General features: G+C 40.9%; 1 protein-coding gene across 4 annotated transcripts in view; it reads right to left on the reverse strand.

Moving 5' to 3' along the window:
* LOC110501587 (inactive dipeptidyl peptidase 10) overlaps nt 1–16,419 on the reverse strand; it is a 304,120-nt gene that overhangs the window by 115,354 nt on the left and 172,347 nt on the right. The gene's annotated exons all lie outside the window — the stretch shown is intronic.

The following is a 16,419-nucleotide window of genomic DNA, read 5'->3' on the forward strand; positions in this document are numbered from 1 at the left end:
AGAGACCTTTAGTGGCATGCTTTGGAAAAACAAATATTGATGGAGGGATTAGCAACTGTTGGCAACTTGACATATGCAATGACTGAATTTTCTAGAACATAAAGTAATCATAGCCAAAAAGAACGCTAAATAAGCGTGTGACACCTTCACAAACAAATTCTGATTGATCAAATGTGAAAGCTCAAAAGGTTAGATTAACACGGTCACTATGGTGACACATCCCATGGGAAGGAAGAAGTGAAAGGAGAAAAAGGCAGTATTTTTAGAGGGGTGAAGTCAGGGTACAACCCAGAGGCACAGCCCAACTAGCACATCATGTTCTGAGAACCATATGTTTCTTAGAGCTTGGTGAGAGCGTGGTTGTCCTTTGGTTATTTTGCATAAAAACTTCCCACAAGATTCTGGGAATGGTGCAGGATACCCAGCTAGCGCTTAAAGTAATGTTCTCAAATTGTTCCGAGAATGTTGTTAGGTTCCAATTATCAGAGTAAGAACTCAACGGACACAATGAAAGCTTAAACCAAGTTTATTCTTCCCAAAGGATCGAACAGCTGAATCGACAATAACATGTTTACAATAGCGATGTATATGTACCCCACTTTTGGTGGAGTCTCCTCCATCTCGCAAAATGTTTTATCTTTATTGCTAGGTAGGAAACTAAGTGATTACGGGCCATAAACTTTTCCTTCTCCCTTAATGTGACCTGACCTGACCTTGACCCCCTTCATCACTAATCCATGGTTCTCTCTCCTTATCAATGCCTGCCACATGTGATTATTTTCCCTACACTTAGTACATTCCAAGATACCCATTAACTTCTGGTGTAGCCCCTCGACTATGGCACCCCTCATTCCTCTATTACAACTAATGAATAATAACATTAACATCCAGAAATCCAAACCTATCAACGTTAAGAAACAACATTCTTCTGTCAGAATTTCAGTACATCAGCATAATGTTTTCTATAAATTTCCTCATGGTTCTATTTAAAGTCATGTTCTCAGAACATTTAGAAAACTTTCCATAAAAAACACAAGGAAACATTAGTAAGGTCAAAGAATGTTCTAAGAATGTTATTTAAAAACATTTAAATTCTGTTCTCAGCTTCAACAAATCTATTGTCTGTTTGGAAAATGTCAAATAAAATGTTTGCAACCGTTTAGGCCTTAGGGTTAGGCCAATGCAGGAAGAGTGAGTGGACACTTCAATGACTAGTATGATTATGGGCGGCAGGGTAGCCTAGTGGTTAGAGCGTTGGACTAGTAACCGGAAGGTTGTAGTTCTGCCCCTGAACAGGCAGTTAACCCACTGTTCCTAGGCCGTCATTGAAAATAAGAATTTGTTCTTAAACTGACTTGCCTAGTTAAATAAAGGTCAAATAATTAGCGATGCTAAGTGTTATTGAACTGTAAACCAGTTATTGCAAATTATTCTTTGTTACAGCAACAGCAAGTTCCCAAGGTCCATTAGGCAATTACAAAAGTGAGAAAACTACTTGTGAAAAAAGCACCCTTGACAAGGGAATTCATTCGACAATTTCTACATTTAGACATACATTTTCAACTGTAATTATACTAATTCAGTTGCTTTTAGTATTCCTGAGAGGGGTTGCAGTAGCAAGTTCATTGTTTTGCTGGCGCACTTCATCTATTCAACTACAAAACAAAAGTTCACACTCCATAGGAGGCCCAGTGACCCAGAAAAATCCACTTGCAATTTGCATGACTTTTCTGTCTTAGTGCAACAGGGGAAATGTATGCACCAATGTTTTGTCTAAGTAGCTTTGCTTCACTTCTATTCAAATCAAATTGTATTTGATGAGTTCGGATTGGTCTGTAATGTAGCACACTTCTGTCTATAACATGAGATGCTCAGTATGTTTAGCTAATCTACATAAGTTTTGCTCTCCACTTTCTGGAGGACCACGTTTTGAAATCAGTGGACTTAGAGTATGATAGCTAAGGAGATGGAGAAAATCCTGGTGTTTGATTGTAAATATGCTGACGGAGTGGAAAAGCAAACACACAGAAGAATGTTGTATAAAACACCTGTTGCCAGATTACATCTTCAAACTGAGGGCAACTATGGCATCCGTGGCAGAGAAGGAGAAGCATCTGTTGGGTTCATCTTGGGGTCATGATAGGGGCTGTACCGAATGTTTGATGTATTATAAGAATTGATTATGCTTATGTTGTATTAATAGAAGGGGAAGGGTTATAAGACCCCTCCCCCTTACATTTATAGGGTCCTAAACTACAGACTAACAATACATTTAATATACATTATAAGGTTTAATATTGTTCCACAGTACTTTTCTTGTCTCTGCTTCTTATAAATAAGGTTCTGAGAGATGTGTCAAAGATAAAAGAGATACAGAGACACAGAACTCTGCAGGGGAGTGAAAGAGATAAGAGACTAGTCAGACATTCCACTATAAATCAACTTAGGGAGTGGATATTTACTGCTGAGCCTTTAGATAACACTGAAACTCTTGTTTCTATAGCTGTGTAGGCATGGGTTTGGTCTCAAGAGTAGAAGGTAATGATGTCGGCAGTGACATCACTAAGATATATGACTGCAGACATAATAAAACAACTTGGACCCTTTTCTATTTTGCAGAACTTACTCAGAAACATGTGTGCTATGTTCCTGTTGTCAACTTCTGTCTGCAATTGCATTCAACCATATTCCCAGTCACCTTGCCGTGGTTAAATGCAGTGGTTTGTGCTTTCAGTTTTGCGCAAATGCTCCCATCTATCCACGGTTTTGGTTTAGGAAGGTTTGAATAGTCACAGTGGGAAAAAAATCCCCTATGCACTTCCTGATGAACTCCGTCACCGTGTCAGTGTGTACGTCAATGATATTCTCAGAGGCAACCCGGAACATATCCCAGTCCGTGTGGGCTAGACATAATCGTCTCATGGTTTTGATTTTGTTTGACGTGATCAATGCTGAGGAAAGGCAGTGGTCTTTGCATTCAGCAGACAGTTGTAAAGGTCCTGGACAGGAGAGTGGGTCTAGATGATATGAAGGTCAGAGGATCCACACGATGTAAGTGTTATTTAAGAAGTTAAAACTGTCCCGCTTTAAAGTGAAAGTCCTATGTGCTGTCATAAGTCGAATTCCAAACTTCTCACTGAGCAGTGGCCTGTGCCGGCCTACTACTGAGACTTGCCAGCCGCGCAACCCTTATCTAATACATCTCTGTCGGCTCTCATTGGCCCTCCCTCACCCACACCACCAGGTGAGAGCAAATCAATACCTAGACTCGTCAGGATGCCACTAAATGGCCTTCTCCGTTTGCTCACCCATCGGCAAGGGCCCGCCTGCCAGCAACTACATTTGTCCTCCTTCTCGAAACAGTGTGACTTAACACAGGTATGATAAATACAGAGTATCACACACTGGTCAGTTACATAACACAGGATTGGACAGTGTATTACTGTGTATTACAAGGCTACCTTTACAAGGCTACCTTAGGTGTGAGTGGAGTGTTGTGGTTCCATGCAAACCAAGTGGGAGGGGGAATGTTGCCCGGGGCGGCAGGGTAGCCTAGTGGTTAGAGTGTTGGACTAGTAACCGGAAGGTTGCGAGTTCAAACCCCCGAGCTGACAAGGTACAAATCTGTCGTTCTGCCCCTGAACAGGCAGTTAACCCACCGTTCCCAGGCCGTCATTGAAAATAAGAATTTGTTCTTAACTGACTTGCCTGGTTAAATAAAGGTTAAATAAAAAAAAATAAAAATAAAAAATATTCCCTGTTATGGAATTGGGAAATCAATGGGAATCAACTGGGCTGGAGACCCAATGTCTGGCCAGTATTGACAGGAGATTACCGATTCCGATAAATAGAATCAACAGGAGATTGAGGCAGTCATTCCCACCTGCCACATATGGGTGTGAGGAACACCACGGGACTGGAATGGTTCTCCTCATCAGAGACCAAGAGAGATGTCTCACTTTTCCCCTATCTCACGCTCTGCTTCTGTTTTGGAGACCCCACTGTTTCCACATCACAGTTTGTAGAAAATGTATTTCTCTAAACTCTATACTTTACTCTCTATAACTCTCTCGCATCTCTGGAAGTTCATCTGTCTTCCTATTTCTTTCATACTCATTGTCTGTGTTTATCTTTCTTACAGACAATTACTGACAAGCTTTCTCTCTGTATTTTTGGCAGGTCTGTTGGGAATTCCAAATCAAAAGGTATTTTCTACCCAACTTAAATCGGTAAAAACACACAAACGACTTGGAAATAACACAACTCCTGTAAAACTAGGAACAATGGCAGAGGAAAAGTCAGTGATGTGAAAAATAGACGGACAACAATATTTTTTTCGTTTTTTTATCGTTTTACAGTTGTAATCATTCTCCCTCACTGTTCAGAATAGGGATAATGGGTGTGCCCGCACTTGCTGGAATTGATTGGTGTCACAGTAACCTTGCAATAGAGGGAGAATAATAGCAAATACAAACATTTTATAGAGGCTTCTACACCACAGGTGACTGACATTGGAGGATGTTGCACAAATGAGGCAGCATTTCAAAACATAATATTTGTCTATGTGGGAAGGATGAGAGAGGTGTAAGGATATTACACCCGTTCCCTTGTTTCTCCTTTTTTCCCCTCCCTCCATCCAGCTGTGGCTGGCTGCCTGCACTGCTGGAGCTGCTTAAGCGCTAAACTATGCAATTTTAACGCCCTCCGCACACACACTGACACACATATGCATACACACACACACGCAAACACACACAAGCCTGGCACATTCTCCCTTACTATTATGCCCTACAGCGCCGCTTGGGGATTCTCAAACGTTAATTAATGGCAGGCACTGAAGCATGGGATTTCTCATTAACCCCAGAGAACGATGCTGCAGAAGCATGCAAGAGGAGAAACACTATAAAAGGGACGCCTTGGTACCTTTACTTGTTTCTGATCTGTTCTTTGCATGCTGCTCTACTGATCATTGGCAGCTGACAAGATTGAGGCCGTTCTTTACCTCTGGCTTCTTAATGGCAAGGGGCAGACGAATATAGTGACTTAATTGACTTAATTACGGAGCTAATCAGGTAAATTAGAGAATCTAGGTGCGGTTAAAGGTTACTGTGAGGGGAACCAAGATGAAGCAGACGGCTGGGCAGTGAGTGTGACACACACAGTTCAGAACTGTTCTGAATAAAATATTTGTCATTTAATTTGAGCAAATAACATGACTGCGAGGCAAGGAGGAAGGTGTGGTGGGAAAGGATTGTTTGGGTAGATTAAGCCAATGCCTATGCACCGGGAGTTTTTCCGGGACTTTCTGTATTTGCTAAGAAAGGCCAAGTTTGATGTTTGGTCTACCAGACTCTTCACGCATTTGGGTGGAAACTAGTGTCTGGAAACGAGATTACGGTCATTCTAATGTCGTTTTCAACAACTTTTCTACATATAATAGCCTTACGAATTGTACAATACGAATACAGTATAACAAAAAAGGATATAAACACATGGAACAGACTAATGGTGTAAGCAAAATAATGTGAATGATTGTATGCCTATATGAGAGGACTGGAAGAGAGGAAGTAATAAAACTGACATGGTACAGAGCAACAGAGTTGACTGGATGTGAGGGAGGAGCAAACTGACATGTTACAGAGTAACAGAGTTGACTGGATATGAGGGAGGAACAGAACTGACATGTTACAGAGTAGCAGGTTTGACTGCATAAGTGGAAGTAACAGAACTGACTTGGTACAGAGTAACAGAGTTGACTGGATGTGAGGGATTAGCAAACGGACATGATACAGAGTAACAGAGTTGACTGGATGTGAGGGAGGAACAGAATTGACATGTTACAGACAGGATGGGAAATTCACTTTTCGGTCCACCAGCAAGTGTGGCAGGTAGATAAAATAAATCGACCAGCCACTCAGATTTTTTTACCAGCCATATTTTTTTGTTGTTGCCATAATTACACCAACATTTTTATTTAAAAAAATGAGTGAGCATGCCTTCTGTTTTTCTCAAACAATAAATGTTACTAGTAAGAAGTAATGCTTAATTTCATTTCATTTTTGTGATCTGCATCTTTCAACCAATGTATGTTAAAATAAATAATTTAGATACAATAGTAAAAACAGATAAACAGTCCTAAAACTGAACATCAAGAATCAACAAAGAGCCTACCCTGCCATCAAAGGCTGAGTGATATGGCTTGTGTCACGCCCTGACCTCAGAGAGCCTTTTTATTTCTCTATTTGGTTAGGTCAGGGTGTGATTTGGTTGGGAATTCTAGTTTTTCTATTTCTTTGTTGGCCGGGTATGGTTCCCAATCAGAGGCAGCTGTCAATCATTGTCTCTGATTGGGGGATCATACTTAGGCAGCCTTTTTTCCACCTTTAGTTTGTGGGATCTTGTTTGTGTGTAGTTGCGTTCTGCACTACATACAGCTTCACGTTCGGTTGTAGTTTGTCATTTTTGTTTCGTGTTCATCTAATAAAATAATGTATGCTTACCACGCTGCACCTTGGTCCAATTCATCTCTAAACGATCGTAACAGCTTGTGTATTATTATAGTTCAGGGCTCTATGCTGACATTTTTACAAGGAGTACATGATGTGCTCCTAACATGCTGACCAGACCGCCTGTGTTGTGTGGGCGAGCGTTGCAAAATAAATTTACACATACAGTGGGGCAAAAAAGTATTTAGTCAGCCACCAATTGTGCAAGTTCTCCCACTAAAAAAGATGAGAGACGCCTGTAATTTTCATCATAGGTACACTTCAACTATGACAGACAAAATGATCAAAAAAAATCCAGAAAATCACATTGTAGGATTTTTAATTTATTTATTTGCAAATTATGGTGGAAAATAAGTATTTGGTCACCTACAAACAAGCAAGATTTCTGGCTCTCACAGACCTGTAACTTTTTCTTTAAGAGGCTCCTCTGTCCTCCACTCGTTACCTGTATTAATGGCACCTGTTTGAACTTGTTATCAGTATAAAAGACACCTGTCCACAACCTCAAACAGTCACACTCCAAACTCCACTATGGCCAAGATCAAAGAGCTGTCAAAGGACACCAGGAACAAAATTGTAGACCTGCACCAGGTTGGGAAGACTGAATCTACAATAGGTAAGCAGCTTGGTTTGAAGAAATCAACTGTGGGAGCAATTATTAGGAAATGGAAGACATACAAGACCACTGATAATCTCCCTCGATCTGGGGCTCCACGCAAGATCTCCCGCTGTGGGGTCAAAATGATCACAAGAACGGTGAGCAAAAATCCCAGAAACACACGGGGGGACCTAGTGAATGACTTGCAGAGAGCTGGGACCAAAGTAACCAAGCCTACCATCAGTAACACACTACGCCGCCAGGGACTCAAATCCTGCAGTGCCAGATGTGTCCCCCTGCTTAAGCCAGTACATGTCCAGACCCGTCTGAAGTTTGCTAGAGAGCATTTGAATGGTCCAGAAGAAGATTGGGAGAATGTCATATGGTCAGATGAAACCAAAATATAACTTTTTGGTAAAAATTACACTCGTCGTGTTTGGAGGACAAAGAATGCTGAGTTGCATCCAAAGAACACCATACCTACTGTGAAATATGGGGGTGGAGATATCATGCGTTGGGGCTGTTTTTATGCAAAGGGACCAGGACGACTGATCCGTGTAAAGGAAAGAATGAATGGGGCCATGTATCGTGAGATTGAGTGAAAACCTCCTTCCATCAGCAAGGGCATTGAAGATGAAACATGTCTGGGTCTTTCAGCATGACAATGATCCCAAACACACCGCCCGGGCAACGAAGGAGTGGCTTCGTAAGAAGCATTTCAAGGTCCTGGAGTGGCCTAGCCAGTCTCCAGAGCTCAACCCCATAGAAAATCTTTGGAGGGAGTTAAAAGTCTGTGTTGCCAAGCAACAGCCCCAAAACATCACTGCTCTAGAGGAGATCTGCATGGAGGAATGGGCCAAAATACCAGCAACAGTGTGTGAAAACCTTGTGAAGACTTACAGAAAATGTTTGACCTCTGTCATTGCCAAAAAAGGGTATATAACAAAATATTGAGATAAACTTTTGTTATTGACCAAATACTTATTTTCCACCATAATTTGCAAATAAATTCATTAAAAATCCTACAATGTGATTTTCTGGATTTTTTTTCTAATTTTGTCTGTCATAGTTGAAGTGTGCCTATGATGAAAATTACAGGCCTATCATCTTTTTAAGTGCGAGAACTTGCAAAATTGGTGGCTGATTAAATACTTTTTTGACCCACTGTACATGTTGTCTTGACGTTGTATTAGTTAATGTGACGACTGTTGTTCATCGGATGATTAAACGTTTCTAGTTTCTATTTCCCAAATGAACTCAAAGAATATCAGAATATCAATTTTACAACAGCCAGTTACCTCTACAATCTCGTTCTGAACATCGTATAGTCCGTGAATCTGCAAGGACCCGGGTCTCACCGATGAGTTCGTACCACACCAATCTTAGTTGAATATTTTTTTTACTGGAAAGCTAAAATGATAAAAGATACACATAGACATAACACATTATAGGCTATTGATTAGAACTTAGTATAACGGGCCAACATACTATGTATGTGTTACCAAAAATGGGGATTTCAAAGAGAGAGGGAAAAAAGAAAGTACACAAGAGAAATATATATTTGGGTGAATTTGTCAGCTATGCTATTCTAACCCTAGCCTTGCCCCAAACTGCCGCTCTTATGGGTCAGAATATAATGATGTAATTACGTGGGGAAGATCTCAGAGGATTCTCTGCGTGGACCGTTCAGGGGACCGCTCAGGCTGCTCGATGACGCACTTCTCCGGCGCACCTTTCTGGTCCTCCTCACGATGTCAGCGTCCTTTTGGCTTAGGAGTCTGTTCCCTCACCCTTGCTCTGGAAGGGATTTTCTGAGGACAGACAGCTCTGTAGCTCAAAGCTCACAGCATAGGAATGAAACCGTTTAGATACCACGATTCGCTGGGATTGGATGCTAGGGGGTCTGGCTTGAATTCACCCCCTTGGACACAGCTACTCATCCGTAGCCTGGGTAGACAAATATATATTTGTCTTCAAACTTGTCTTGCGTTCTGGGTTCATTGACTTTTTAGACCTTGGCTGCAGCTTGGGTCACGTAGACTTATCTGTAAATTCTTTACTCACAGGTTTTATACCCTTGTGTCAAAAGTGGGCGTAATCGCCTTTAGGGCAATTCTCTGGGCGTACCAAGTTAAGAGCAAGGTCTAGGTTTTTCTCAAATCCAATTTTAGACAACTAACTTCAAATTTTATCTTTACCAAAACATTCCCTTTGATTTGGACATTTTACACACAACGTACAATGTATAAACATCAACATTTACTAGGAAAACTCTTCACGTTACAATGTTTTTGTAATAATGTCATCTATTAACCTTTAATAACAAAACAAAAATTACATACATTTTCATATTCCATCTATCGTCATGACTACCATTGTGGCTGATGGAAACCATTGTTCCTTTATTTAATGTTTAATGTTCTGAGGTTGGTTCTTCATAGTAACAGGACGAAGGAATTTGTCTGTGGCCTGAGATTTACCAAGGGCGTGAGGGGTCATAAAACCCCCACATCTTCAGACCCGTAGATTTCTCCAAATTAATATAGTTGGTTCACAGTTGGTTTTGGTATTTTAACCTGCGTGTCATGAACGTGTCTGGTGGGGATAGACAAAATCAACACACGCACGATGGCGCAAGCCAGTAGAAATGTCGAAGCACACAAATAAATCTAGGAGAACAATTACATTATTTGAGTGTTTTAATGATTTTTTTTTTTCGAAGTCATCCATGCTAAATCATTAGGTGAGATACAAATGTTCAGCTGCCCCTTTAAGGGACAGGCCATTACCATGGTAACTTGGCCACTCACTTGTCTGTGATGAAAGACATCTCAGACTGTGATATTTTCCTATTTTTTTATTTTTAATTTAACTAGGCAAGTAATGTCTTCCAAGCAGCAAACAGTTACAGCAAACTGAAAAACAATCTAGTGTGTAAACAAAACGATATACAGCTCTGGAAAAAATGAAGAGACCACTGCAAAATGATCAGTTTCTCTGGTTTACCTATTTCTAGGTATGTGTTTGAGTAAAATGAACATTTTTGTTTCACTCTATAAACTACTGACAACATTTCTCCCAAATTCCAAATAAAAATATTGTAATTTAGAGCATTTATTTGCAGAACATGACAACTGGTCAAAATAACAAAAAAATATTCAGTATTGTCAGACCTCGAATAATGCAAAGAAAATAAGTTCAAATTCATTTTTAAACAACACAATACTAATGTTTTAACTTAGGAAGAGTTCAGAAATCACCAATGCTCCACCAAATTTCACAGTGGGTGTGAGACCTGGATAGGCCTACAAGCCACAGTGTCTCGCACCCACTGTGAAATTTGGTGGAGGATCGGTGATGATCTGGGGGTGCCTCAGCAAAGCTGGAATCGGGCAGATTTGTCTTTGTGAAGGGTGCATGAATCAAGCCACTTACAAGGTTGTCCTGGAAGAAAACTTCCTTCCGTCTGCTCTGACAATGTTCCCCAACTCTGAGGATTAGTTTTTCCAGCAGGAAAATGCTCCATGCCACACAGCCAGGGATATCAAGGTGTGGATAGAGGACCATCAGATCAAGACCCTGTCATGGCCAGCCCAATCTCCAGACCTGAGCCCCATTGAAAATTTCTTGATTTTAATCAAGAGGAAGATGGATCACAAGCCATCAAACAAAGCTGAGCTGCTTTCAATGTGAAAGACTGGTGGAGTGCGTGCCAAGACGCATGAAAGCTGTGATTGAAAATCAGGGTTATTCTACCAAATATTAATCTCTGAACTCTTCCTACGTTAAAACATTAGCATTGCGTTGTTTAATAATTAACATTAACCTATTTTCTTTGCATTATTTGTGAGGTCTGAAAACACTGCATCTATTTTGTTATTTTGACCAGTTGTCATTTTCTGCAAATAAATGCTCTAAATAGTTTATAGAATAAAACAAAAATGCAAATTTTACCCAAACAAATACCTATAAATAGTAAAACCAGAGAAAGTGGTCTCTTCATTTTTCCCGGAGCTGTATAACTGGCCAAGAAAGTAGCCTTTCTTGTCAATTTGACCAACCCCAAATGCTCTGTGTGACCACTGGCCATTCTTACCTGCTAATGACAAAATCTACCGACATTTTGCGGGTTTTCATTTCCTCCAGAACAACCTTGGTACGTGGCTTAAGAGAGTTGACTGGATGCGAGGGAGTAACAGAAATAACATGTCACAGAGTTGACTGGTAGATGTAGGATGTAAAAGAACTGACTGGTTACTGAACTGACTAGTAAGGTGAGTGAAGGATAGGACGTGAGAGGGTAATGGAGCCAACTGGTAATTCATGTGTTATGTTACTGAACTACAAGATGCAAGCTGATGTGACATACTCTTCTCACCAGATTGTCACTGGCACGTTGAGGATGTTCAGCCCTCAAGGGAAGACTGTGCTAATACTGATAGAGACCGACAAAGAGAGAGCATTGCATGACCGTGGCTGACTGTGACACACAGACACACACAAAGAGGAATTCACACACAGAAAACAACAGCTATGTCACACTTCACACATGTGCATACTTTTGCCAGTTGTCTCCCTGTAATGTTTATACTGCTCTTCATTAACTGGTCACACTGAATAACAAATTATCAACATGCAATGATGCATAAATGGTAATTTCCCTCAACTAGAGAGAGAGAGAGAGAGATTCGTATCGGCATTATGGAATGTTAACTAATGTAGGAAAGTTACATGTTCGCTGGGTAGATACAGGATAACTGCCAAAACCAAGGAATCACTTGAGTAAATGAGGGATACAAAGTATATTGAAGATCGGTGATTCCACACAGGTGTAATTCCTGAGTTAATTAAGCAACTAACATCCCATAACATTAGGGTCATGTATAAAAATGCTCAGTTGCTGCCGTGGCTAGAAGAGGAGACTCAGTGACTTTGAAAGAAGGACAAAGGAGCATCTGAGGTTTAAAGGGTGTGTGTCAGTCACCAGGTCTCAACGCAATTGAACACTTATGGGAGATTCTGGAGGGACTCCTGAGACAGCATTTTCCACCACCATCAACAAAACACCAAATAATGGAATTTCTTGTGAAAGAAGGGTGTCACATGCCTCCAATCGAGTTCCAGGCACTCGTAGAATCTTTCCCAAGGAGCATTGAAGCTGTTCTGGCGTGTGGAGGCCGAACACCCTATTAATAACCCTTTAACTGTTTTCTCAACTGGCTGGTTGAGCATGTTTTGACTGTGGAGTTAATTGGGGATATGAAGAAAAACCTTGAACTGGATTGGTCAACCCTCCCAGGCCTTCTGCACCAATTTACATAATGTGTATCCTTTTAGGTTACTGCAGTTCAGACTTGTGGCACTCTAACTTGCCACTCGGAGGGCTGGAAGAAAACTCAAAATCAGACACCACAGATATGGCATAAAAGGCAAGAATTCAGTTGGTGAGGGATAAATCCTGTTAGTAAAGACGATGAAGAATAGGAATTTGTAAATAAATAGTAAAAGGTACTAAAGGAACTGAACTGATTCCACTTATCATCTATGCTCTTAAACTATCCCTTCCATCTAACCAATCATCTTTTCTTAGCATAAATTTGTATCATTCATCCATAGCAGCAGTATTTCATCTCTGTCAACAGGAATCTTTAGCCTCATGGAATCAAGGCTTTGATTTGATTTACACTTTGCCATTGATTCTCCTATCAACCATTTCATACATCCCACCTATTCACCATTTGCAATCTATATTGAACAACAATATAAACGCAACATGTAAAGTGTTGGTCCCATATCCCAGAAGTGTATTTCTCTCTAATTTTGGCATTATTTTTATTCAAATTTTTATTCAAATTTGACCCAAATTAAAGATATAAAATCACATTGAGTTGCAGGTATAATATAGTTTTATTAAAGGGGAAGAAAACTCAAACTAAACTATACTGAACAAAAATATAAACCCAACATGTAAAGTGTTGGTCCTATGTTTCGTGAGCTGAAATAAAAGATGCCCAAAATGTTCCATTTCTCCTTTGACAAGATAATCAAAAGATCCCAGATATTTTCCATACACTTATTTAAAAAAAAAAAATGCACAAATTTGTTTACATAGCTGTTAATGAGCATTTCTCCTTTGCCAAGATAATCCATCCACCTCACAGGTGTGGCATATCAAGAAGTTGATTAAACAGCATGCTCAAGGAAACACTTGAGTAAATGAGGGATACAAAGTATATTGAAGATCGGTGATTGAATATATACACTATATATATATATATATATATATATATATATATATATATATATATATATATATATATATATATATATATATATATATATATATATATATATATATATATATAGTGCCTTGTGCTGGGGCCAAAAAAAGACCACTTCAAAATGTGCAGTTTTGTCACACAAAACTACAGCTGTCTCAAGTTTTGAGAGTGTGTGGAATTGGCACGCTATAACTGTAGGAATGTCCACCAATTTAATGTTCACTTTCCTATCATAAGCTGCCTCCAACGTCATTTTAGTGGATTTGGCAGTACGTCCAACCGGACTAAAAACTGCAGTCTACGTGTAAACAAAGGACCTCTACATCCGACTTCTTCACCTGCGGGATCGTCTGAGACCAGCCACCCGGACAGCTAATGAAACTAAATAGTAATTCTGTCTGTAATAAAACTCTTTCTGATTGACTGGGCCTGGCTTCCCAGTGGGTGGGCCGCCCATGCACCCCTGCTCAGTCATGTGAAATCCCTAGATGAGGGCCTAATGGATTTATTGACATTGACTGATTTTCTTATATGAACTGTACCTTGAAATTGTTGCATTTATATTTTTGTTCAGGAAATATTCTAAGACAATACCAACAGATCAGCCAGGTCTGAGGGCTTTCTCCTATAGAGTTCAAAATACTACTTGTTGAAAAAAAACGTTTACCCCTTTTTCTCCCCAATTTGTGTTATCCAATTGGTAGACAGTCTTGTCTCATCGCTGCATCTCCCATACGGACTCGGGAGAGGTAAAGGTCGAGAGCCGTGCATCCTCCGAAACACAACTCAACCAAGCCGCACTGCTTCTTGAAACAATGCCCACTTAACCCAGAAGCTAGCTGCACCAATGTGTCGGAGGAAACACTGTGAACCTGGCGACCGTGTCAGCGTGCACTGCGACCGGCCCGCCACAGGAGTCGCTAGTGCACGATGGGACAAGGACATCCCTGCCAGCCAAACCCTCCCGTAACCCGGACGACGCTGGGCCAATTGTGCGCCACCCCATGGGTCTCCCGGTCGCGGCTGGCTGCAACAGAGCCTGGACTCGAACCCAGAAACTCGAATGGCACACTGCGATGCAGTGCCTTAGACCAATGTGCCACTCGGGAGGCCTAGAGCTCCATTTTTATGGAATGGTCTGCCAATCCATGTTACAAATGCAGACTCAGTCTCAACCTTTAAGTCTTTACTGAAGACACATCTCTTCAGTAGGTCCTATGATTGAGTGTAGTCGGCTCAGGGTTGCAACGTTGAACGGCAAAGCACTGGAGTGACGAACCACCCTTGCAGTCTCTGCCTGGCTAGCTCCCCTCTCTCCACTGGGATTCTTTGCATCTGTCCTATTAAAGGGGTTGAGTCACTTGTTGCTCGCACTCTTCTCGGGCTCGTGCGGTGGGGGAGATCTTCGTGGGCTATACTCAGCCTTCTCTCAGGGTAGTAAGTTAGAGTGTTGATCCCTTTAGTGGCGTGGGGGCTGTGCTTTGGAAAAGTGGTGGGGTTATATCCTGCCTGGTTGGCTGTGTCCGGTGATAACTTTGGACTGGACCACAGTGTCCCCCAACCCCCCGTCTCAGTCTCCAGTATCTATGTTGCAATAGTCTATGTGCCTGGGGGCTAGAGTCAATCTATCATATCTGTTGTAATTCTCCTGTCTTATCTGGTGTACTGTGTGATCTTAAGTATGCTCCCTCTAATTCTCCCATCTCTCTCTCTCCTCCCCCAGCAAAATTAAGGCTAAACCCCACCTATTTCTACAAATTATCTTCTTGAAATCTGATTTTAAACTTAACCTTAACCCTAACCACACTACTAACCTTATACCTAACCCTAACCTTAAATTAAGACCAAAAAGACAATTTTAGTATTCATGAATTCTTACGATATAGACAATTTTGTGGCTGGGGTAACCCACAGACAGAGCGCATTGTGTGTTACTCTTAAAAGGGTCCGTGCGGAAACACAGACTTTTGATTGATGGAATGGAGATGCAGTTAAATGTGTAAAAAAATGTACGCTGTTTAAGATATCTAACAGTAACTGTAATTAACATATTACCTTCATCAGCCCTAGTTTTAATATAACCTTGCACATCTACATTTGCAATACCACATACAGTATAGATTCCAATCTAAACTATTGAAAGCAGAGGTGGGCAACTCCAGTCGTTGGTGTCACACTTTTTCCCCAGCCCCACCTCACACACCTGACTCCAATATTCAACTAATTATTATTTATTAATCAGCTGTGTTAGCTTTAGGGCTGGGGGGAAAAGTAACACAAATCAGGCACCTGAGGACTGGAGCTGCCCATCAGTGATCTAAAGCTTCTCTCTCATCTGGATCATCTTAAAACCTACAAAGCCACACCATGATCAATTTCAGGTCTCCCATGTTACACTCACTGTCTATTTGTTATCTCATCCTCTTTGTCTGGGGTCCATTTTGTCCCATTTATTCTCAAAGCCATACTCATAAACCTGGTTTTCTGACTGGTTTGACGCAATGTTATCTCTCTCTATCTCTAGCCTGAGGTCAGCTCTGTGAATGAGATGGTGGTGCGGAGATAGTGGAGAAATTGGTGATAAAATATTGATGGACAGAAAGGCCTTGCTTCTTCCCTGTGGCCAATTGGGTGCATGCGATCGAAGTCAAGCAGTTAAGGCCAGAGAGGAATCTGAAACAAACAGCCCAAATGGCATCGGGAAAGCAGGAAAGAAAAACAGATTGTAAGTTGGTTCTCCGGAGCATCTTAGGGAGTCGGCGTCCCATTATCTCAATGTGATCGTTATCTTGTCTGTACAACACAACCATAATCAGATTCATTTTTGCTTCACTTAACACGCTTTATTCAGAGATCTGCTCTCCCAGGCTCTTACTTTAACATACAAGCCCCATCCAGCAGATAAGGAATCAATACAATGTAAATATGTACCAGAGGGATAGAAAAGACAGTACAAATTCAGTATCTGAATTTGCATAATTAGTTGCTGGTATACACAAAGGCTGGGATATGAGACATGCAAGCCTGGTTTTGT

This window comes from Oncorhynchus mykiss, chromosome 22 (genome assembly GCF_013265735.2).
Source record: "Oncorhynchus mykiss isolate Arlee chromosome 22, USDA_OmykA_1.1, whole genome shotgun sequence".
NCBI lineage: Eukaryota > Metazoa > Chordata > Actinopteri > Salmoniformes > Salmonidae > Oncorhynchus > Oncorhynchus mykiss.